General features: G+C 44.4%; 1 protein-coding gene across 2 annotated transcripts in view; it reads left to right on the forward strand.

Moving 5' to 3' along the window:
* DPF3 (double PHD fingers 3) overlaps nucleotides 1-25,317 on the forward strand; it is a 247,804-nt gene that overhangs the window by 197,552 nt on the left and 24,935 nt on the right. The window contains exons 9-10 of one of the 2 annotated variants that reach the window (XR_004423250.1): nucleotides 686-2,120; nucleotides 9,818-10,609. The exons of the other annotated variant lie outside the window; for it this stretch is intronic. The gene's annotated coding sequence lies outside the window, so the exon portion shown is untranslated. Of the gene's footprint in view, nucleotides 1-685; nucleotides 2,121-9,817; nucleotides 10,610-25,317 lie in introns of those variants that run through there. 2 annotated transcript variants of the gene reach the window in all.

Genomic DNA, 25,317 nt, shown 5'->3' on the forward strand with positions numbered 1-25,317 from the left:
ATGTGGGTGCAGATCACAGAAATGTCCTCCAGTACTTAAAGAAAACGAGAGACTCTGAAACTACCTACCACTTGTCAGACTTTCCAACTTCTGTTTGCTTTCAGTGCAAATGAACTACACGGTGTAAGGGCGGAATTGAAAGGGTACTGAAAGAACGGCATTAGAAACGGGTAAAAATAAAAATAAAATGAATGGAGGCTTAACCACCTTGAGCGGGTTATCTGACAGTAATACCTTTGTAAAGCTGACTGTCAAAGTGAAGGACAAACATTGTACAAAGAAACACCAACGGAAAATACCAAGGAAATACCAACCAGACTTGAAAACCACCAAGGAAACGCATTGTCTGGGGCGGGGTTGAGCGAATGTGTATGTGTACGTGTGTGTACAGAAGAGAAGAGAGAAAGATCGTGGGTGAATCTTTCATTGTCAGAGCTGTGGACACATATATTATGGTAGAGATGATGCCTTTTCAGGGAGGGAGGAATCCTTTTCCCTGGAAATGTTGGCTTTGTCCCTGTACCCCAAATCCCCATCACCAGGTGATGCACCCAGTTAATCTCTTTTGGTGTGGAATGGTTTATGACCTTGCTATGAAGAATAACACTGTAATAATGTAATAAGAATATTAATAATGCTGTCTGTTGCTTAACCCATGTGCTGATATATTCATCATACATGTCAGCTCATTTGGGAGGAGAAGGCAGGAAGGAGAAGGAGGCAGCGGCCGCAGCACGCACCACGGAGGACTTATTCGGTTCCACGTCAGAAAGTGACACCTCAACTTTCCACGGCTTTGACGAGGACGATTTGGAAGAGCCTCGCTCCTGCCGAGGACGCCGCAGTGGCCGGGGTTCGCCCACAGCAGATAAAAAGGGCAGTTGCTAAACACACGAACAGACTCTCTGGGCAATTAGCCATCACCCTCTGACTTTGGTCATTGTTCTGGTTCTGATATATTTTTTTTTAATGAAAGACAACTTTAGGTGTTCCCTTCATCCTTGCTTTTTCCTCTTACCTTCCACGCGTCCCTTCCCCCTTTCCCTCTATTTTGCATATGTACAGCAGAAGCACAAACTACTGAAACAAAACAGAACAAAAGAGCAGAATAACAGTCCTTCAGAGAGATGGCATCATGATGTACTATTTATTTTCCATAGAAGTGGGAAGTTAGGTGAATTATCTCTTTTTGGGGGGCTTGGGATCTTTTTGACATGAGTAGAATTGATTTCCTCAGTTTTCCTATTTATTGGCAAAATGAAGAGAGGAGGAATATTGGGTTTGGAAACAGAACCAATAACATTAAATAAATTATTATTTATATATTCTAACTATTATTAGAAACTTTTTTTTTTTTTTGAGAGAGAGAGAGAGAGAGAGAGAGAGAGAGATTGAGAGAGAGAGAGGAGAGTGAAAGGAAATCAAAGAAACTGAAGTAATATCCTGTTTAGAAGAAAGCCACTGGGGGAGAATTGATTCGAGGAGACCTAGTCAGGAGGATTTCCTCGATGGGCGATGATTGCACTGTCTGTACTCCACTGAGTTTGGGGCTCCCCATGGCAGACCCCTTCCCCAGTTCTCCTCCCTGACCTTTCCATCCTCCTCCCTGCTTGCGTGAACATGTCAGCAGTTCCTCACAAGCCTGGGGCTGCTGTGGCCTCCCTCCAGGACCTGGGCCCTGAGCAGCACCACTTCCCGAGCTCCTCCTCTCCGTCAGCATAGCTGCTGTTTTTGTGGTTTTTGGTGTTTTCCTCACTTTCCTCCTGGTGAAGAACAATTCCAAACGCAGGAATGGAATATAAGCAGAAAAGTCATGGACTCAGCAGTGACAGAACCACCTGAGGCTGCACTCATGGAAGAAAGAAGGATACCTCACAGTATATTTCCCTCCCCCCTCGCCCCTGTTTACAAACATATAAATTCCTGTTGGATGATCAAGTCTCCTGTATTTCTTCTTCTATTTTTTTATAGTGCCCTCCAGGCACTTTGTTTTATGTTTCCAATAGCATCTCCTGAAATAAACCAAAGCAACACTTGCTCAAGGCCCCTGGGCGATGGAGAAGACCGTCCACCTTGTTGGCAGTCCCGAGAACGGACAGCTGTGCAGTCCTAGGGAAAAGGTATGTCCTGGCTGACCTGTCTTACCATGAGGGCAAAACCATCACAGTTTTACCCCCCTCTTTTCTTTCTTTCCTTTTTCCCTTCGCTTGTCTTTTGTTTTTCTGGGTTCAGACCCTCTTCTTAGTGGGGGAGTAACTACTGGAGGGTCTCCCCTGCAGCCCTCTGCTGTCTGTGTGCATGTATCCCCATGTGGGCCTGGGCCTAATGTGCGGACTGAAGCTTGCTTGGACTATGGGAGGGGCTCTGTGTGGAGAATGGGGGGCTTCTGGCTTCTGGCTCAACTGTAAGGGAAAATGGCTGGGGAAGTGCTTGGCTAATTTCCTCCCCGGGCTACACCTGGAAGGGGTGGCATCCAGGGAACTGCCTTTGGAGTTGGCTGCTGTACTTGAGTAAGAATGAGGTGCTGCGGCCATAGGGGGACTGCATGTTTAGGCTGATATTTCTTGCTCCAAGTACCAATTTTACAGCCAAAGGGATATGTCCAAATTAAAGCAGATTTATTAGGCACAACACTCAACTGAGCTGCCATGAAGATTCTGAACTCCCACTAAGAGTGGTCAGGGTCTGTGGCCTCCATGAGAGCACAGGTCCAGAGATGGCACTGCCATTTGGCTTGGGTTAGGAGATCTGAGAGGCCGCTGAGGCAACAGGCTGTTTTTAAGTGTCTGGGAATATTTGCTTTGACAATCCAGCCTTTGCAGATCCTCATGAATTAGACCTCTCGTTAAAATAACAAACCAACCAAACAAAAGCAAGGACCAAGGAAAGAAACCCACAAATGGGTCCTTTGTGCTCTCTGGTAACCTGTGACAGAAAGGGTTGCTACTTCTCTCCTGCTTCAGGTATTTAAGTGCTCGCCTAGGCATTCGTTCTCAGTTGTGAGAGAATGAAAGTAACAGCCTAACCCACTTTTGGGATGTTTTGCATAATCTGTATGTGGACTATTCCTAGGACATACGGCATAAACCTCCAACATTTAATATTTCTGCACGCTCACGTGTGAAAAAGCCAATATAGTTGGTTCTAGTTGGATTCTGCTAAGGGGATACAACCTCTTGCTGTCATTCTCTACCTCTTTACTTCATCTGTTGTATTACTTTGACTCAGATACTGGATTCGTGGCGTTAGGAGTTCCTCTCACTGATGAACTGTGAGCTTCCATGTTAATAAAAACACGTCTGACCAATCTATAGTATCATTTGCAATCTGTGTAGTTGTTTGTAGTCCTGAAATTCTCAAAGACAACTTACCTGTGAACTTGAAAAAGTTTTTAAGTCACTGTAATTAAAACAAATTATGAAAGCCCACCTAATTTCCAAGTGCAGCTTGGGGTTCTGAAGGGGAACCAAGAATGAAGAATTATCTAAACAAGGTAAAGTCCATGGGAAGATTTATCTGAGGATGGCTAGTGTTTATTGATCCTATTTTTACTAGCGTACCTTGATCTTCGTTTTCTCCTGTTGGGGGTAGTCGATGCTCTCATCTTTCTCAGTTGGCATAGCCAATGTGAGCAGGGCAATGCATCTTACCATTGCCTGAGCACTTCGTCTCACCTTGCTTATAGTATCTTTCAACAGGTTCAGAATTTACATCCTTTAACAAAGCAAGAAAGAACTGGAAGGGAATTTGAAGATGATCAAGTTCAGGTCTTTCACTTTTCAGTTGAGAAAGATCCACCCAGAGAGGTTAAGTGAGTGAAGTTTGAGAGAGAGGCATGGACATTGCTGTGGAGACAAATGTCATGTGGTGAAAGAAGGAAACTAAGAGGAGGCACAGGAGGAAGGAGCTGGCTGTCCTGGGTTTCCAAACGCCTTGATGTTATATCTTTATCCGCCTTTCTGTCATGACAATGGCCAACATTTATGTGCCAGCCATTGTTCTGAGTGCTTTCCCTGGAGTAGTTTATTTAATCCTCATGCTACCTCATGAGGTAGGTGTTTATATTATCCCCAGTTTACAGATGAGGAAACTGAGGTTTGGTAATAAGGTTCAGAAATGTACCTAAGGCCTCACAGCTACTAAGGAGCCAGGTTTTGATCCCTGGCAACGTGACTCCAGGACCTCCTATACCCTTTACTTTTACCATTATTCTATGCTGCCCCTTGACATATTCCCACATAGGGATGTAGGAATATAACGTGGTATGTAATTTAAAAAAACATAGTGTGTAATATATATATATATTAAAAATTATTTATAGTTTGGATATCATTAGTTTATTATAAAAGAGAGACATGAAAATTGTTTACATGATGAAAGATTTCAGAACTTCAGTAGATGCCATTTCAGTAGTGATTTGTTTTAGTCTACATACTTTACAAGAATGTCACCTGCTCTGAGTAAGAAATCATCCTTGTCTAGAACTGCTTTGGTGCTTCCAGATTCTGGGAGAAGAGGTTTGTCTCCAACTTTCATGCTAATTGGTTGAATCCCCCTATCCAACAGCTACTGTTGATTGCAGTACTTTCCCTTGACAAAGTACTGGAAGCATTATGCCTCCTTTGGCTACAGTTACGGCTGCACTTTCAACTAATACTTGGTCAAAGAGGGGAAGATATATATGTATATATCTCCCTTGCTTTTTCTCAGACCCAGTTGACGAAAGGGGTGTTTGCAATGAATATAGCTTTAAATGGTAGTCTTATCAAAAGGTTAGAAGAGTAAGCAATTAGATCCCCCAAAACAGAATTCCAATTAAAATTTTGTACAGAGTATTATAGAGAGCTCAACTTCTAAATCATCATTTCTAAACATCCTCTCCTGAGGCCTATTAGGAAAAAGGTCTTTTTCTGTGACCTCTGGAATGGCAAGAGCTGTGTGAGCAATCAACACATCTATCATTTTGTTGTTACTTTTGTTAAATAAGTATCACTACTCAAAATTTAATATAAAATAAATTAGAGTCATTGAGATGAAAGTGATCTGACTAGTATTCTTTGTTCTCAGCTCAGTAAAGCACCCACACCAAATGCTTCAGAAATGTCACCTAATGCTCTAAGTCCTAGCCCAAAGATAGGAGAAGCAAAGATACAGAACTTTCTAAATTGGTTACAACATTCACATCCCCTGGAGGAGACTATTGATGAACAGGTGATCACTGTTCGTTACCTATCGGATGTTTTTCTGCTCCCTAGAACAATCTAATCCTTTATTTCTGTTACTGAGACCATGTGGAGATCAGGCCCTCTAACCACTATAACACTGGGAGTGAGAAATATGCATTTCATTTTTTAAAGGTACTTTACAGTCAGGAATGCAATTTGGTACTGGTATTTTAGAGAAGAAGGTTTAATAAAAACATGATGTTCACATCAATAGTATCCCTTTAAGTCTTCCTGCTTACTTTGCATCTCTCTATGCACCTAATGGGCTGCAGCCTGATATTGCCTTTCTATGGCACTTGAGGGAACACAAGATCATTACTCGGGGAGAGAACTAAAGACTGTTTGGAGGTTCTCACTTCACGGTGGAATAAAATTAATTAATATTATCCCAATATGCCTCCTGTTACATCTGATGAATATGATCTTGAACTTGTACTTCAAGTTTTAGCAGGCTCATATATGAGGAATTTTTCTGCAGGGGATTTTGTTTAGTCTTTAGAAGTGAAGTTACTTGTGTGTTTTCTGAGTGAGGCATTTTTGATCTAGTGAGTAGAAATCTAGAGTAGAGATTAAAAGTTGTGGGTTCTGGACTCAACCTCTGAGTGAGTTTGTTGCCAGGAATATCTGCCTCAGTTTCTCTAGCCCTAGGATATGGACATTTCTTACCCTATCGTAATATATAACCAACATTCTCTCATGCCGATTCTTAAAACAACCCTGTGAGGTAGGATAGATGTTATTTGCTCCCATTTTGTTGATGAGGAAACTGAGATTTTCTCAGCTTAGATGACGGCCTGAAGTTCCAGGGTCAGTAAGTGGTGTCTGGGTCTTCTGATACTCTCCTCGGTCTGTACTGACTTCTCCATAGATCACATTTTGAAGATTTCTTGAGTAAAATCAGTAACGGATTTTGAGAGCTTTCATTCAAGACCCCATTGGATTGAGAGGAGGTATCTAATTCTGTAAACACAAAGCAAATCCAAACCCAACCTGTGACCAAGTTAGAATCCTGCTGAGGAGTAGCAATAGAGAAGTCTTCAGGAATTTTCCCAAAGAACTAAGGTTGGGCAGTGCTTTGGTGGTGACACTGGGGTGGGGGTGACGGTGGAAGTGGTGAGGTGGCAGGGAGTAGACATTTCAGGCCCTTTTTGGTCACATGCCCAAGTGTTTCTAACTCTAACACACTGAATTATATGATAGTGTTGTGCTTAATAAAAGTGATTTCTGACCATTTACTCTAAATAACAGTATACGGAAAACATTCTGCTTGATTGATTTACAAAATAGCTGAGAATAATGGAAGGTCCCTGTCAGAACGGAATTAATAGCTAAGAAGCATTGGCAAGTAGGTTTTCAAAGGATCTCAATACTGGCCCTCAACAATGACTAAGACTTTTACAAATTTTTAAATTTTGGAATACTTACAGATTTAAAAATCTTACACACAAGTAGTACAAAGAATTCCCATAGACCCTTCACCTAGATCCTGCAAATAAGCATACTACAATGGTCACAATCAGGAAATTGACACTGATGCAATATTACAACCTATAGACCTTATTCAAATTTTGCCACTTGTCTCACTAATATCCTTGTTCTGGTCCGGGACCCAACCCAGTATCACTTCTTGTATTTAGTTGTCATGTCCTCTGAAAGTCTTTTTAATCTGGAGTCGTTAGTTCCACAGTCTTTCTTTGTATAACCTTGACACTTTTGAAGAGCACTGGCTAGTCATTTCGTAGAAAGTCTTTCACTTTAGGTTTGTGTGCTGTTTCCCATTGATTAAAATTAGGTTATGCATTTTTTTGGTAAGAATACTACAGAAATGATGTTGCATCCTTCTCAGTGCCTCGCGTCAGGGGGTACATGATTGATTTATCCTATTAATGGTGACATTAGGCCTTTCAGCTTAGGTTCAGGCTGGTATGTTTATAGACCTTGGATGATAATACTTTCATTCATATATATTAGGTTGGTGCAAAAGTAATTGTGGTTTAACACGTTAAAAATAATTTCAAAAACTGCAATTACTTTTGCACCAACCTAATACCTTTGTTTATTTGGCAACCAGGGACTGGGTAACAGGAATGCATATGACTGCTCAGCCTTGTGGAGGAAGGGTGGGATGAAATTAAACATGGCCAAATCACTGGATTTGTTGTCCAGTGATTTTTTTTTTTTTTTTTTTTTTTTGCAGTCTTGCTGGGCAGACTAGATATTCACAGTAGTTGAAAACATATAAGACTGTCATGGGGTGATATGGGATTATTTTTGCTGTGGATCATAGTAGTCGGGGAGATTTTCTTAGAGGAAGCTAACCAGATCAACACAGAGTTCTAGATTGACTCTTGCTATTTAATCTGTAGACAAGAATGTCTATTGTCAGAGAGAACGGAGATAGGGCTGAACAAAAGGCAAAGTTGGGAATCACAACCTGAATCCTGTAAAATGGCAAAAATCACAATGTGAAAACATGCTTAAGTATTGTTCTGTGGCATTTTGTTCTTGCCACTAGTCTAGTGCTTATTACAACACGTTATGATTGTAGTCTTTCTCATTAAACAGCTGGTGTGTTCCTGGCGTGCAAAGATGATGGCATTCGTGTGCCTCAGTGGGTGCCGGACAACAATGTGCCATAATTATTTGTTGAAATACACTGAGAAGTGAGCAATATTTCTGAGCTAATTGGTGGAGGATTTAGTGTCTCATTCCATATATGGTGGATGCTCAATAAATAATTGTTGACTGAAAGGTTGTAGAAGTCATATCTAGACACAGCATCCATTGATCATATCGAGGGGGTAGATGAGATCTAGGAGGCAGTGAAGTGGTGGGGAGGGGTCACGGGGGGAGAATGAGGATGTGAGGACAGGGCGAGGGGAGAGAGATGGAAAGTCAGCCTCCTCAAAGGGGACTGAGAGCAGCAGACCAAACACATCGCAGGACATTTCCAGTGGCCTGCGTTGGCCCCGCCAGAGGAAATGAATGTTAGGAACACAAAGCTGGGAACCTAGCAGCTATTTTATAGGTGGCTTAAATGGGCAAAAGAAGAAAAGTGAGAGAGAGAGAGAGTTGCGGGGGTGGTTAATGGAGGAAATCGAAAGGGTATGGGGTATGGTTATTAGACAGACTCACGAAAAGAGTGGCAGGTGACATCTAACCAGAGAGGTGAGGGGCATTGGGAGAGGGACAGAAAGATCCTGGCAGGGGATGAAAATCTGAGTGGACGCCCAACCAAGAAAACACTCACAGGCACTCTGTGGAAGGTCTGGGGAAAGGCCAACTGGTTTCATCACTGGAGTGAGGGGGCTGAAAGCAGGTGAACAGTGAAAAGATGAACACTGTGGAAGAAGAGGGGAATCTGGAAAGGAGACCAAAAAGCAGATCTGAGAGGGGAGATGGGCGGGACGGGATGGGATGGGAAGAGACAGACAGGGGTTGTAGAAGGGTTTGGTGGTGGGTGGAAACCAGGCCCTTCTTAGCCTCTGTTTGAAAACATAAGTAGACAGAGCCTCAGCTTTGGAAGTCTATCTAATACAGTCCTGTACACCTGAGCAGTGAGCAATGCCTTGGGTACTAGAAGGAGAGATGGGGGTGGGGAAGAGAGTTTCAGCTTGGAAGAGACTGAGCTGCTCATTTGATTTTGAACTGTGTTCCCTTTTGGCTTGGCTATTTTCCAGTGGAGCCCCTCCTTTCCGTTTTCCCTTGCCATTTAGCTCAGTGTAAGCTGGCCACTGTTAGGGGTACCCATCTCTGCCCTCAGGAAATGCTTCTGGGGTGAAATGTGATAGCACTGGGTTTTATTGCTTACTCCTTTGTGCCAACTACTCCATTCCAAAGACTAAAATAACTTAGCAGATTTCATTTCAACTAGAAGCAAAATCCATGCCTGATTGGTACCCATGCAGACTATGGAACTCCCCGGGTTCCAAGGCTGACACTGAGAGGCGGAGGCGGGGCTGGTTGAGGACTGGAATGGATCTCTTGGCTTGGTTCTCTCTCCGAGTAATTCCAACAGCCTGGGCTCAACGTGGGACAGCGTTAGGGTGATGGTGTACGCTAGAAGTAGTGTCCTTTTGACTTGGGCTGCGTGGGACATTGGTTGGGATTTTCTGTGACTGAAACTGTTCCTATACTGTAGAACTCCTCAGTTCCACTTAGGTGACAGGAAGGTACATTGCATCATAATGGTCCTTCTGGGATATTTTAACAGTGAAAAAATTCAGTTTGTTTGGTTTCCAAAAAAAGATTTTGCTAACACCCAGTTTTGCCTACTATGCCACCTAGGCATTGAAAATCCAGCTGTGTCTTCTCTGTTTCTTGTGTCATTCAGTTGCCCAGGAGCAACTGACCTGCCCTAATTCCTGGCTGATTTCGTGCTGCGATGTTTGAGGCACGAGACACGAGGCTGGTTCCCATTGCACATAGCCATGGCCGCCTCAGCGTGGCAGTTAGTTGGTGGTTTGCTTTCTTTCGTTTTCTTTTTAATTCATTTCATTTCCACCACCCCCTTAATTTTAATCTTTCCTTTTTAGGTAGTTGTCCTGTGCTGTTGTTTTTTGTTTTATCTTTCGTTGCCTTTCCCTCTGCAGTCAACTATGACCTGGGGACTCCAGCATCCTTCAAGCAAGCCATTTCCGAAGAAGGTGACAAGAAGCTGCGATGATTTGCACCTCCTCCTCCTCCTTCACCTTCTCCTCTTCCTCTTCCCTTGCCCGGCCCCCTCCTGCGCGTGTGTTTCAGCCAACACAGGAGCCTGGATTGTGGAAAAGCCTCCAGCGCAACTCAGCTCAGCTCAGAGAAGTCTTGGGAATGGCCTAAGTTTGTGCAATAAGAAGATTTTTTTTTTTAATTTTTAAATTCTTCATTGCATTTTCTTTAAATGTCTGTGAGAAAAGTGCCCAGGTCAGACTGGAATTGCTCTACAATAGAAATAACTGAAAACAAACTGACGAAAAAAAAAAGTTAACTGTTTTATTTATTTCAATATTTAAAAGAAAAAAGTGCTGATGTGGCACAGTATTTTTGTTTAAAGTACCTTCTACTTCAAAAGTTAAAAGCAATTTTGTGAAGACACGAAGTCAAAAGAGTACTTAATGTAAAATAAAGACTGCATATTAACTAAGGAAAAATACCCCACCTTTTTAATAAGAAAATAAAGATCAACTCTGCTCTCTCAAAGGCTTTTTAAAAAGCCATTCATGTATGTGCTTTAGGTATTTTTATTTCTGCGAGTTGGATGTGGTAAGTGAGGAGTGATCAGTTTTGTTTTTCCTTCTTCAAAAGTCTATTGAAAGTGTTGGGATGTTCCAGGATTGTGTTAAGACTTGACTGAAATAAATTAGCCACAAAGGCTATCGGCAGTCTCTCTAAGCCCCCCACCCCACCCCACCCCACCCCCAGACAAAAACCCCTCCCCTCACCCCTATTTATCTGAATGTCAAGAAGCAGCCTGCCTCCTGGTTATCATGTCTGACAGGGCCTAGTTCTGAAAGGAATTCTATCTTGTGGTTAAATACATCTCTGAGTTCAAAAGATTCGAACACAGACAGCTTTGTTTAAAATCACGCAGTGAAGGAAGAGAGAAAAAAAAAAGAAAACAAAAAGCATCAGCTGAGACGATGCTAGTTCGGTCACCTAACAACTTCTAGAGGAGACTTGCAAAGGGAGCCTTCTGCTGAGCCCGCCTCCGGGCCCGAGATCCTGAGTGGAGTCCACAGGGGCTAGGAAGGCCAAGCTGAGTGATGGGAACCTGAAATTTAGTTGCTGGTGGGGGTAAAGGAGAAAGGCGAGTGTTCTAACATGTCCTTTTATGGCCATGTTAGTGGAAGTGAATGTTATAGCCTCTGAAATGTAATTCAACATTGTGGCTGCAGCCTAATTAAGGAGCTGGGTGGACTGGCTGCAGCACTTGGTTTTACTGCAGGTCTTTTCCCCATCCACACTCTGAGTTTCCTTCACTTGAGAGTCGTGTTAATAAATGTACAATCTCATGCTGGATATTCTTGTCAGCAAAAGTCCTTGAGTGACAGTATTACTGAAATGGTTCTGAGCCTGAGAATCTCTCTTTTGCCTTCGAAAGGGGAGATTGGGTGGGCACCGACGTCCTGCCAGCCCTTTCAGGTTTCTCATTCAAGGCCAGTCCCAGGGGAGATCACTTAGAGTGTCCTTGTATCATTTTGTAGCCCTTCAGTGTGACGTTTTCTGGTAGAAAATGTCCCTTTTCAAAATGCTAATAATTACAATAATCCGCTCTCCAACCAGCTCTCACAAGTTATAAGGTGTGTAGAATTGTGATAAAGCTTGGCATAATATAGGGTTTGTATCAAGTTTGTGTAAGTTTTTGTTAAATAAAAGTCTGTTTCCAATGCTCCTAAAGCATCTCTGCAAATTTTGCTTTACCAACCTCATCCTGCATGAGTATGACTTTCATACTGTCCTATAGAAGAGACTCCTGAAAGGGAGTCTCACTAGCTTGCCTGGGATTTATTGAACCCTGTTGTTTAATTTAGAAGCACAGCCGAACAGTGGTTGGCACTGGCTTGGCTGACAGGTGGTAGCATGGAAAATGGACAATACCCAGGGTGGTGCCAGCATCTGCTCTCTGAGTCCAGAGATGCTGTCATCCCCCACCCCCATCACCATGGCCATCATAACCCTCTCCATGGCCAAAATAGGTTGATGTACAGACATCATGTACCTGTCCAATGTTGCTGTCATACCAATGCCAAGAATAGTTCTGCACAAGAATGCAAGATTTAATGTGTGCTTGGAAAATGCTGGGGGATTAATATTTCCATTGCCTGAAGGGTTCTCTTGGTGTAGCCTCCCCAAGCTAATGCAGCCCACACTAAGCTGCAGTTGGTACAGCGGTAAGCCAGCCCCCCAATGATAGGCTTCGCTTTGTGTGTGGAGGTGGGTGCTCTTCTTTGATGGGTCCTCTAGGTCAGGTCAGTTCTTGCCTTTTTATTTTTAATTTTTTTTTTATTGGGGAATATTGGGGAACAGTGTGTTTCTCCAGGAACCATCACCTCCAAGTCGTTGTCCTTCAATCTAGTTGTGGAGGGCGCAGCTCAGCTCCAAGTCCAGTCGCCATTTTTAATCTTAAGTTGCGGGCGGCACAGCCACCATCCCATGTGGGAATTGAACTGGTGAACCTTGTTGCTGAGAGCTCGCGCTCTAACCAACTGAGCCATCCGGCCGCCCCTCTGGGAGCTCAGTGGCAGCTCGTTGTCTTCAATCTAGTTGTGTGGAGGGCGCAGCTCACTGGCCCATGTGGGAATTGAACCGGCAACCCTGTTGTTCAGAGGTCGCGCTCTAACCATCGGAGCCGTCCGGCCGCCTCCAGGTCATGCTTTCTGAGCGTTGCCAGCCCATGCTGGGGCCAGCGGAGATGGAATGTGTGCTTGTGATGCTGCTGCTGTTACGCTCGATCTTCTTTTGTGACATTCATTAGGGACTTTGTAAGTTTCCCTAGCAGTAAAAAGGACTTTTTTCTTCAAAATACCTTCCTTAGGTCGTTTTTCTTTTTGCTGTGGTAAAATACACATTACATAAAATTTATCATTTTAACCATTTTTAAATGTACAGTTCAGTGGCATTAGGTACATTTACATTGTTGCACAACCATTACCAACATCCATCTCCAGAATTCTTTCATCTCCAATTGAAACTCTGTACCTATTCCTCCAGAGTTTTTGTTAAATTTATCTTTTAGGTATTTTATGTGTTATATTCATCTTATTTCAGAGGACACTTTTTAGGAGAGTCAGACCAGATTTTATGCAAAGACTACTCACTTGGGTCAGGGTTATTTTCTTCTGTTGAAATAGGGAGGAGGTTATTCTGAATAAGCAGTTTATTTTCCTTATGATTTCTTTACGAGGGGGTCTGCAAAGTTTTCCTCTAAAGGCCCAAATGGTGAATAACTTTAGGCTTTGTAGGCCAGGTGTCTGTTGCAACTCCTCAGCTCTGAGGTTGTAGCATGGAAGCAGCCATAAACAGTATATAAATGAAGAGGCATGACTGTGTTTCAATAAAACTTTATTTATAAAATAGGCAGTTGGCCCAGGGGCCATGGTTTGCTAATCCCTGATTTAGAAGTAGAGTATTATACTGTTAAATTGAGTGTGGTAGTAGTAATATTTAAGGCATTTTCTGAGTCTCAGGAGTAAGGAAAGAATTTCCCATCACCAGGTGAAGGGCTAGAGGTACATTTCATGATCAGTAATGTAAGTTGTATTGAAGCCTATATGCAAAAACATTTCAGATCCCAAATTTTAGAAAGCTGTCTATTAGATTTTCTAGTTTGGGTGCTGAGTCCAAACTACAATAGTACCATGCTTACCAAAAGAATCTAGAAAGAACCCAGCCAGTCTGTGTGCTAGCCATACATAATAGTACCGCTCTGAGGACATGGTGACTGAAAGCGTTCATCTCTAGCAGCTTCCATATGAAACAAGGCCAACTTCAAAATAGTCAGGTTCATGTAAATGATTCCTATGGGCTAAGTAACATAGACAATAAAATTGTATCTGTATCACATAAATGGTAAAGGACGTTTAGTGGAGCCCAACTTGGGAGGTGTAGACTTGTTGCAGTTAAAGAAATGGGCTCTTTCTGGTGACTACTGATTCTACAATGGCTGTGGCTCCTGAAATTGTTAATTATGGGGTGTTGACGATGTTGCTGAGATGCATTTCTTTCCAAGAACTCAGATGCTGGTGAGCATATTCAGAATCAGGACTTCCCCCTAACTTCTTACCTCATATCCCCAAGACCTGCTAAGAAGTAATTTTCCTCCATGGATGGTGGAGAAGATTCCTGATAGCAGGCATTCTACTGAATTGAAACCTTACAAATTGAATATGGGATGATCCTGAAGGGTGGCCTCTCAGCTAGTCATGCTAGGTGGCAGCAGCCATACCAAATTTATCAAAGACGTCCTCATTAGCCATTGCTAGAGGATGCTCAAGTCTTTGGAGAGGTTTAGTAACTTTTCAGATCTCAGGATACCTTTTAGTGGAGCTTGTTGCTAAGTTCCCTGAATTTCCTTAAAAGGGGTAGGAGTTGGGATCAAGGTGCTGTATGACTGCTCCATTTGTTCCAAGCTCCCCCTATGATCATATCTGAGTTGCCCAGATATCAGTTTTTAGGCATAGATTAGAAGGAGAAAGATCCTTTAGACCAAAAATTAGAAAATCCTGTTTTGTGTTTTATGTAAACCTGGTGTGAGCAGCGCAATCCCTTGGTTACCCAGGCTTTCTTTACACCAGAATAGGAACTGCTTTGTTGGGAGGTGATAACAGTGGTCGTCAATGGTTTAGCACTGACCTGCTAGATAGAATTATGTCGACTGTGTTGTTAGTGACCACCTGGCAAAGCATAATCATAGCTGAGATGGATCTGGAGGTCCTAGTGGAACACTAGCTGAAGGAATATTGTGTTGTATATTTTTATCTAAGCATGCCACCAGGCTGTGTTATATTGGGAATAATGTGCAAGGGCTGGGAAGTACTTCTGTACCTCTACCTAGTATTTGATACCACCGTGTTCGAATTAGCTGAAAATAACTGGAAAAAACAAAGTACAGAAAAGATTATTACCAACATGTTTAAAGGATGAACCATAAGTCCTTTAAAAAAAAGGAGAAAGGATTTGAGGTTGTTTAGCTTAGGGAAGAGAATTAGGGGTCACTTAATAACTGTCATTATGTGTGTTATTGAGAAAAAGACCCTGATGAGTTGCTTTTGGTCCCCAGAGAGGATAGGAGAAGCACGTTGGGGCTTAGAACAAACTGACAAATGGTTCTTTTGATATCAAGAAGTTTTAATATTGAGGCTGATGTGGAACTCACTAATAGCCAAGTATGTTTCCTCCACGGAGATAGGGGCATGAGCGAGATGACTTCTTAGGGTCCTGCCTAGCTCTGCAATGCTTTGAATTGCAGCTACTCACCTGAGAGTGCCTAACTCACCGTCAGGGAGTTGGGAAGCACTGGGACAATTAGCCTCGTGTGTGCATTATGACCATTAACTAAAATTACATCTCTCGGCTTGTTTCTGTTCGTACTGAAGCAATGTCCCAAACCTGTATGGGGACTTTCACTGTTTTGGTCATGTGGGACAGCAGCTGGAAAGTGAATGCAGTGGCAAGAGACATTTTCCCTAAGAAACACCAAGTAGTGAGGGGTTAAGGGGTGGGTGACAAGGAGATGCAACTGAAAAGGACAGTAAGACCAGAAGGCCACAAGATGAAAATGCTTCTGCTGAAAACTCCACCTGGGTTGCACTTCAGTTTTTATCTCATTGGATTCTCATCCCATGTCCAACTCATCTTTGGTGCACGGATTTTGTTCTTGCTCATAGGACCTGGATATTATTCTCAGCTTGATTGTGGTTGAGTGACCTCACTAATATTTGTGGTTGTCTGCTCCTTTCAGCATTTTTGTTTCTTTTGTGGTTGTCAGCTTAGTAGGGGAAGAAAGGCCTTATTAGAAGACAAAGTTAATATATATATATATATATATATATATATATATATATATATATATATTTCATATATATATGTTTTGTCATATATATATGACAAAAATTCTGCCTGGAAAAAGCAGTGATCAGGATTTCCTCTAAATAACTTAGAAAAGAATTCTGATAGAATAATTGTGCTCTGTGTTTGAGTTAAAGAACTAGCAAGGATCGTACTATATTTAGTGTGTGAAGTCCACTTTCTGTGAACCAGAAATATAAGAGGTTGGGAATGGAGATAATTATGTAAGAAGAGGTGGAGGTATGTTACGATTGCTAGCATGCACACTTCTACTGAAGCTTCTACTTGGCTGAGCTATGGGTTCAGAGAGACTGGCAGTTTGTAACCCTGAAAACTTCTTTAGTTGAAATAGATTGCTTTTCCTCCATACACATCAACCTTTCATCCATAATTGCAACATAGGTTCATAGGTTTTGACCACATATGGTTATTTCGTGTAATGACCCTCTAATTATTGGTTTGCTTTATGCTACTGATCAATTAATCAAACATTTATTGAATGTCTTCTGTGTTTCAGTACTGTGCTAGTTTTGCAGGACATAAAAGAGAAGCAAAGGGGAATTGAAACAATTTTTGGCGATACTTTATATGCACCATTCACCAGTAGGCTTCTTATAGATGCTGACTAGTTAAGGCCATATACGAGGTGTCATCAAAAAACACGGTGGATGCTGCTGCCGAGTGCCATCCAATGGAAAGGCCGGGAAGCGGCACATCGAACCTTAGTAACAGTGTGTGACAAGTGTCAGCTTGCTCAGTGCAGTCACTCGGGAGTGAGCTTTGGTTGAGAGAAGGTGTGTTTTTTAAAGTGTGCCATAAATCACCCTCCACCATGACAGTACTCTGTGTCACACATCGCTTCTGGTATACGGCAATTTCTGTCAAATAAAAACATTATGGTGTGTCCTCATCCACCTTATTCACCGAATCTGGCACTGTGCGACTTCTGGCTCTTCCCCAAAGTCAAAATGATTCAGGATATCAAGGCAGCCACAACAGTGCAACTAAAGACACTGGCGAAGGAGGACTTCCAGAAGTGCTTCAGAAAGTGGCAAGAATGATGGGATAAGTGTGTTCAAAGCAGAGGGAGTATTTTGTGGGGGATTAATGGCAATGTGTCTTTTACTGTAATAATTTTTTTTTAATTTAAACATTCACCATATATTTTGATCAGACCTCATATCAACCCTTTCAGTAGAAATAATATTATTCCTATTTCACAGAAATAGGAATTAAGGCTCAGGGAGATTGAGTTGACAAAAGCTGGTAAAGTCTGATTTTTCCAATTGAGGCTTTTCTAGTTATAAAACTGTCTGTACTCTATAAGACATCTTTTTTTTTTGGTTCTTGAAGAGGAGAGGGTTTAGCGTATTATTCAAGACAAGATCATTTGTAATTAAGTGCCAAGTTGGTGCAAAATGCGAGTGCCAGAGGGCTCAGCAAGGGAAGTTCCGAGTGCAGGTAGTGGGGAGATGGTCATGGGAAAAGGAATAGAATTGGGAGGGCGAAAAGAAGGCAGGCCACCGAAAGAAGTGGGAAGTTTCTGTGCAGACGCGCAGAGGTAGGTCTGGAGCCAGAGCAGAGATGAGCCTGCATGGAGGGGCAGTTGTGGGGATCCTGGTCTGTGGGGAGAAGTCATAGGAATGTAAGTAGCACCCACATTGAGGAGCTTGCTCCACAGCAGAAGAAACAGGACAGTGAGAGGTGAGGGGCGTCATGAGCTCTTGAGCGGGACTAACGTTTATGTGAGGACAGCCAAACGGTACCTGTCTGGAAGTTTGGGTTCGTATAGTCTTCCCCACACGGCTGCCTCTCACCCTGTCGCGGTCGGTCGTCTTTCTTAGTCTCAAACTCGGCTGTTGATGCTGTGGGCATTTTCCCCCAAGTAATATTCTGAACCCAGAGAAACGGCTATTATACTGCCTGCCGGTTTGCATTTGGGGAGGAAAGTGGAATATCCTGAGAGGTTGGTTGGCCCCAGAGAGCTTTGTACCTGAGAGGCCAATTGAAATTTGGGATGAAAATGTACGAATGCCCTCCTCCTAGTCAAGTTGGAGAAGGGTTTATTTGAAAAAGAACCCTTTAGAGACTGATGAGTCACTGAATGTGGTGGAGGAAATGCGGGGAAACCAGGCTCAGATTCTGGCCATTGGCCTTGTTTGTGTGTAAAAGCTCCTTTTGGTATGATTGTCTGGATACACTTAGCTGACACGCGTTGGAGGGTTCAAGAATTCCTGAGATTCTACTCCCCGAGTCCTCCCTTCCATCTCTATCTCTGATTCTTTTCTGTCCCCACTTCGTCTTATCGATGGGCTCCTCACTGGCCCTAAGGCTGGAAGAGGTGTGGCCACGTGTAAGGAATATGGACTATGAGTCTACCTTTTTCACGATGGCCAAGAACTGTGGTGCTCCCTGACATGCTACATAATAGCCACTGTGCTCTCAAGGTAATCTTCCCAGTAGTAGCCTTGTTGGGTTACTGTCCCACTTAGCAGATGAGTAGACCAATGCTCAGAAGGGTTAAGTGATTTGGCCAAAGCTACACAGAAATGGTAGGGCCCAGGCTGAACTCCAGATCTTCTTTATGATATTTAAGCTAGTGTATTTGCCAATGCTTGTTATTTGCCTATAATGTTCAATGACAATTGTGTTGGCTGAGGCATGGCTAAAAGTGGCAGAGCCCTGGACTAAAAAGGTTATCTGACAGCATAGAATTGAAACCCACAATAGAATAACAGCCCCCTTCCCACTGAGGAAAGGAAAAACCACTGGATGCCAGCCCTTGCCCCACTCCGTCCCCCCCAGCATTTGTGCAGCACCTGGGACTTGTACAGTATTGTCTTGCCAAACCCTTTCGAATTCCTTTCCTTCATCTGCCTTCACACTGTGGCACTAATTTAGATCTGGTACAGCCAACATTCCAGGCCCAAGTGTCAACTGTGCTTTCAGTGCAGTGTTCTGTGACTATTCATGCACTCACCTGTATCACCGACAGATGGGCTTGAAATTTCACCGTGTGCCCCACTGAAAACACCCCAGGCCTACTTCCAGTGGCACATTAGGTCTACCAGGCAGCCCTCCTGGTTGATTTTGGCTTGTAGAAGTTGAGAAGGTTGGCTTTAAAAAAAAAGTCCCTGCCTGGTGATTGGCACAGGGAGAGAGATCTTTGAGACAACTCACTCTCACTGCTCCCTCTCCATTAATTCTAGGAAACTGCAGCTGCTCCCCTGCCCCACCCGCTCTGGTCTCTCTGCTGTGCTCATCACAGCTCATTTCTGTTGCTTGCCTTATTTGGGGGAAGAGGATGTCAGGGCTCCCAAAATGTGAACAGGGAAATTAAGGACTATCTGGGCCAAATGAGTCAGCCCATTTCCACTGGGGCTGCCATCCCCCTTCCTCGGAAGGCCCCGTGCCTTATTCCTGTGCTCACTGGGAAAGTTTCCCTCTGGAGCAGGTGGGGCTGGCTTGTCATGCTGACGGAGTGAAGGGGAGTGGGGTCTCCATCGGTTCTCTAACCACGACCCTGTGGCGTTGGGCCCATTTTGCAGCTGCAGGGGTCTGAGGTAGTGACTTGCCAGCAACCAGGAAAATGCACATGTCTATTTGACTTCAAATGTTGTGCTTTCTTTTTTAACCATTTTGTCCAGGAGGGGGACCCTCCCGCATCCTCCTCCTCGTCCCTTAAACCAATGGCTCTGGGGTTCTCCAGCCTGCCCTCCAACCTCCCCCAGGAGCCTTCCTTTTCCTGTAGTAACAAGACTCCTGCTGGCTCCTGGGAGAACCCACTGGCTGGTCAGCATTGTGGGTCATTAAGCCACTATGCTAATAAATCCAGGTTTCCCAGCAAGGACAAACGGGACAGTTGTAAAGAGTCTGCTGCCCTGGCCAGGCTCCCTAGTGCCAGGCTGCTCTCAGGGCCATTGTAGGTGGCTGTCAGGAGGGGAACAGTGCTTCTGCCCGCTTCCCAGCTGGGTGCTTTTCCTTTCCTGGGACTTCCTTGCCTTTTGTGACCTCATTTTGAGGCCCCAGGCATCATTTGATCAACCTGCTTCAAAAGAAATTTGGTCTCCATCTTTGTAAATACTGTATTTTCCTGAAAATAAGACCTAGCTGGACCATCAGCTCTAATGCATCTTTTGGAGCAAAAATTAATATAAGACCCAGCATTATTTTATTATAACATAAGATCCGGTCTTATATAAGACCGGGTCTTATATTAATTTTTGCTCCAAAAGATGCATTAGAGCTGATGGTCTGGCTAGGTCTTATTTTTGGGGAAACACAGTACTGATGAATCCAACCTGGAATGTGTCTGATAATCTTGAAAGTTCCAGGGTGCCATTTTGGTGAGAATGTAAATTTAAAAAAAAAAAAAAGACTTTTTTTTTTCCATCTCCCTCTCTTTGTGTCTTACCCTTATTGTTTCAACAGGGGAATGCTTCTTACAGAGATCCCCTTTAGAGCTGTTCCTTTTTTTTTTTTTTTTTTAATTTTATTGGGGAATATTGGGGAACAGTGTGTTTCTCCAGGGCCCATCAGTTCCTAGTAGTTGTCTTTCAATCTAGTTGTGGAGGGCGCAGCTCAGCTCCAAGTCCAGTTGCCGTTTTCTTTTCTTTTTCTTTTTTTATAATGCAAACAAAGATTTATGTGTACGAACAATGAGAATTAGGATACTGGATACGAAGCAAAGCAGTCTTCTGTCAAATTGAGAAGATCAAATTCTTAAGTAACTGACTTTGGGACATACAACAATGGGAAGGCTTGCTGTGTTGCCTTCAGATGCTAAGTCTCTTTATCTGATACTTCAGCAGGCTTTTTAAATGTGTCTTCTTCCTGGGCCTGCTTTTCTAATTTCCTATGATATAAAAGCTGGTGTTCCAGATAGCCTATGTTCCTCTTCTTTTCATCTAAGTACTTTCCCATGAAACTTAAGAGATCAGTTTCACTGTTCACAGAAGCCAAGGTCTTCAGGTCTTGCAGGAGCTTGGTTAACTTGTTCTCCAACTCCAGAGCAGACTCTAGAGCTTGTACGCCAGTTCCCCAGTTATCTAGATCCGGCCTCTGAATGACTGGAAAGCAGATTTTACCCTCATGTCTTCTTAGGTATCTTAAGAACTGCTTTGCGTGTTCCCTCTTCACCTCAGCTTGGTCTTCGAAGAATGCAGCAAAAAGAGGTGCGCCCATGTCTACATTGTAATAACAGGCCATAGGTAAATAAGCATCACTGACGTGAAGCTGAAAAGATGCCACTTGATTAATAGCAAGCTTACAGTCTTCAGAGATGACGCTCTGGAGCTGGGATGCCATCTCAGCTTTAGAGAAAACCAGGCATAAGAAGTGCTGCCGTTTTCAGTCTTTAGTTGCAGGGGGCGCAGCCCACCATCCCATGCGGGAATTGAACCGGCAACCTTGTTGAGAGCTCGCGCTCTAACAAACTGAGCCATCTAGCCACCCCAAGCTGTTCCTTCTTGAAACTTCTCGCTCCCAGGAGGCTGTGGAAAAGGGAGCTGGGTGCAGAGTGGATAATACCCAGGAGTGTTTTGGCCCCCCGGGTTTTGATGCGCATTCATCCTTCCAGAAGGCAAGGTCAGGGAGGAGTCAGCTGGCAAGAGCCAACAGCGGCTCTTGTTGGCTTTGGTGACTAAACAGGAGAAGGGGCAGCCCCAGGAGCAGTATGCCAAAGTTCCATACCACCTATCACACTCCCAGGACCCGTGCATGTTGTGGAAAGACTTTAGGAGACCTGGGTTAGAGTCCTAGGCCTGCGGCCACCTTGCCCTGTGACCTGGACAAGTCACCATACTTTTTGAGTACTCAATTTTCTCATATGTTTAAAGAAGCGGTTAGACCAGGTGATCCAGGGTTCACTCTGGTGCTGACAGTCAGATTCTGAGTGGATTGAGTAAGGAACCCACGATGCTATCCTGTCCGAGAAAGTGGTTTGCATTTATAACCGCAGCTTTTTGGAAGTCAAGTTTTGAAGCCCCTGGGGTTGATTCAGTGGTGGACGTTTCAGGCACTGTTACAGGGGTCGTGGAGGGGAGATGGCAGTTTATATCCCCCCTTCTAGCCCAACATGACCACTCACCATGTCTTGGAGGTGGATGCCTCCTCTGTCCTCGCCACCCACACCTGTGACTCAGGACCCCCCACTCCATCTACCTCTTCCCCTGATTGAAGAGGCAGGTGGAGAACTGGCCAGGTGAGGGTTAGACTGGGCATCGTCTGTGGGTTTGGGGCTCCTGTGGGTTGCCCACTTGTGCTGAATCATCTGTGTCTCCCAGCTCTGGTCTTCCAGAGGGCCGGCCCCAGAGGCTGGACCTGTTGCTGATAAAGCTGCATTGGCCCCGGGAGCCACCCTGTCCTAAGCTGTTGGGCTCAGAGAAGAGGCCTCAATGCTGATCCCATAGAGGGGGAAACAGAGACAGGAGAGTCACTGCCAAGACCTAAGAGCGCCCTGGGGGCCATGCAGGCCCGAGCCTCTGGACTCCCAGTTGAGTGCTCGCTGCCTACCAGGCCTCTTCCTCCAGCTACCCCCTTATCCAGGCTCTGTCTTCCTTTTCAGTTTCAAGGAGCTAATGAACTGCTGTGCCATCTTAACCCTTCTAGGTCCTCACCTTTCACCTCGGTGAGAGCAGGGACTGCAGGTAGCCTTGACCTGGTGTTGGCCTGGGATAACGGGTAGTGCCTTACTCCGGCATCCTAGATTAGCTTCCAGGGCTGCGAGGAAAATTCCCCCAAATCCTCACACCATCCGGCTGAGCCCTCAAGGGCAGCCTGGTGTGTGGACAGGGAACAGTGAGTGAGTCATGAAGAAGAAAACTCCACCTCAGCGCAGGTGGGCAGCCCCCTCTGACTTGGGAAGCCGCTGGCTGCTCAGAACGCCCAGTGCTCTCTGGCAGGCTGCTCGTTGGCCCCTTGGCCTTTGTCTGTCCGGGGAAGGGTCTTTCCCACTGCCTGTTTCCTGTGGCCGAGTGGTGTAGGAGTTATCCTCATGGATATTGGGGCAAGACGTAGGCTTACATCCTGCCTCCGCCACCCCCTTGCTAGATGGTCTTGAACAAGTTACTTCCCTGTTCTGAATAAATGGGGACAGAGATATGCAAGTCACAGGTTATTTTAAGAATCAAATGAGGAAGTGTGTTCAAAGGGCCTAGCCCCTAGGAAGCACCTTGATAAGTGGTAGCTGTTAGTAGTGATGATACTGGTGTCCTTCTAGGGAAGACTCAGAGAATCGAGTTTCTGCGTCTTTTTAAGAATTTGGCCAGAATTTGGGTTGTGTGTCCTGAATCAGTGGTGTGTTCTGCTTGGATACAGGCACAGAGTAGGTGGAGGGTTGGGGATAACTGGAGTTGGGGTAAGTAGGACAGAGGGAGAGAGAAGTAAAGAGATATATGCAAGAATGTGATTTTAGGGATGGACGTGGACTCCGGATCTGAGTGCACGAGAGGCGATGACAGGGTGGTATGTGGTGAGAAGTGGTGGGGTCGGTGGGTTAGAACTTCAACGAGATTAAAGAATTGATGGTATCCTTAAGTAGTTAAGAACAAGCTGGCTATTGCTAGGAGTCCCCTTTTGGTTTTGGCTTAGATATATTCCCTTTAAAATGGTTGAATAGACACTAAAATAGAAAATGGCGAAAAGCGATGCTTGTTCTGGGACAGTTTAAGTCATTCGTCATTTAATGAGTACAATTTAATTAGGTTGCAAAGATATTCAGTGGTTCATGATGCCACAGTGGAAACTATCTTCAACCTTCTTACCTCCGTTGGCTCAGTTCCACATACTGGGATAGGTATTTGTGTATGTTCTTATTGATACAAAGGAAATATTCTAAGTTTTGGTTGTCGAACTGGCCTTATCTTGGGGAAAGAGCATACGAGTACGTTGCCTGTCTCAATCTGCTGAGAAGAAGCAAAGGCCTCCTGTTTATGCACAAGACCCACAGGTCTCTGGCAAACAGAACTGCGAGCAGGAAGTCAGTGCCTGTCTGGACACTGGCCAGTATGAATTGATGTCCTCTGCATCCAACAATCACAGGACTGTCTAAAACACTTAAGAGTATGTTGACAATCGGCTATGAGGTTGAGATAAATACGGAATTTCTGGTAATGGAAGTAGAGGTTTGTTTCTTGGTGCCAAGACAAAGCAGAAAAGTGGTAAAAAGTCTTGCCTTTTATTATTTTTTAAAGTGTTTTCCAGTTTAACAAAATAGTAGTGCCTTGATCCTTATAATAAAACGAAGAGGTGGGCGGGCAGGAAATGTTTTGGAGCCCGCATTGGGCCAAGACGGACTCAGGGTCAGAGTGGCTGGTGGATTTGCCCGAGGTCCCACATGCAGGTGCCTTGAGGAGCGTCCAGGAGGCAGAGGTCACCCAGTGGGGCCCAGAGACCGCTGAGTCAGGATCACCTCAGGGCACTTGCTAAATGGGCAGGTTCCCACCCACTCTGGGCCTGGGGGTCTGCAGGTTTAAAACATCTCCCCTGGGGACTCTTATGCACTCAAGTTTGAAAGTCACTGGGTCACCAGAATGGCACTTCTGTGGCCGGGGGACTGATAATTCCTCTTTGAGGTCCTGTTCTCCGAAGGAAAAGGAAAAATTCCCCTTTGAGGCAAGGAGAGTGGAAGAGATGGATGCTTGGGATGTGTGTTGACGGAAGAAGAGTGGGCAAAGGTCTGCAGGGATTCAGGGGTTGAGTACAGTGGGCACCAGTGGGTAAGAACCTGAGCAGGGGGCCCTGATTTAGATCAGCCCATGTGGGGCCTCGACCACAAAGCAACGTGAGACTTGCCACACGGATCCCAGCCAGGAAGCTCGGCCCCTGACCTTGGTCCTGAGGGCCTTCTGAAGGCTGGTCATTCCTATTGTCATTGTTAAAGATGGCACACTGTGGATGCTGCGAGCGTGCACTGGGTGGGGGTCAGCCGGTGTCCCCAGCATCTCAGCATTTTGGTTTCCTTGTCTGAGAGCAGAAAAGGCTGCCCAGAAGTAAGGCCATTGGGGCTGCCCTTGAAAAATGAATAGAATTTCCAAGGGCAGGCAAAGGGTGGAAGTGGTATTTCATTGATTCTTTTATTCATATATGAATTGATGGATTCGCTCATTTGATGGGAGTTGTTTCAGTGGAGAAGTGGGGAGGAAGTCAGATTAGAGAGATTGAAGATTGTGTAGATATCCCAGAAAGGAAGAGAGTACAATTAAAGCAGCACATTTCAAAATTCACTATGCATGTGAGTCACCCAGGGGACCTTGTTAAAACGCAGATTTAGGTGCCAGGGGTCAGGAATGGGTGTTTCTAACAGGCTTTCAGGTGATGCTCATGCTGCTTGTCCGTGGACCACACTGTGCAGCCAGAGTGTAGGGAATCTGCCGGGCAGGTTTGGCTGTGATTGGGAGTTGAGACGTAGGACAGAGAGGTCTTTATGTGCAAAAGTGTGATGTGTAAAAAGAGCAGTTGTTTTTGTGGGGTGGGGTGGGGGAGAAGGAACCTGGCAAGTCCTTTTCCGTGTGACTCTTGCATAGGGTGTGGTTAGGTCACTGGT

The sequence above is a fragment of the Rhinolophus ferrumequinum genome, chromosome 6 (assembly GCF_004115265.2).
Source record: "Rhinolophus ferrumequinum isolate MPI-CBG mRhiFer1 chromosome 6, mRhiFer1_v1.p, whole genome shotgun sequence".
In the NCBI taxonomy this organism is placed as follows: Eukaryota; Metazoa; Chordata; class Mammalia; order Chiroptera; family Rhinolophidae; genus Rhinolophus; species Rhinolophus ferrumequinum.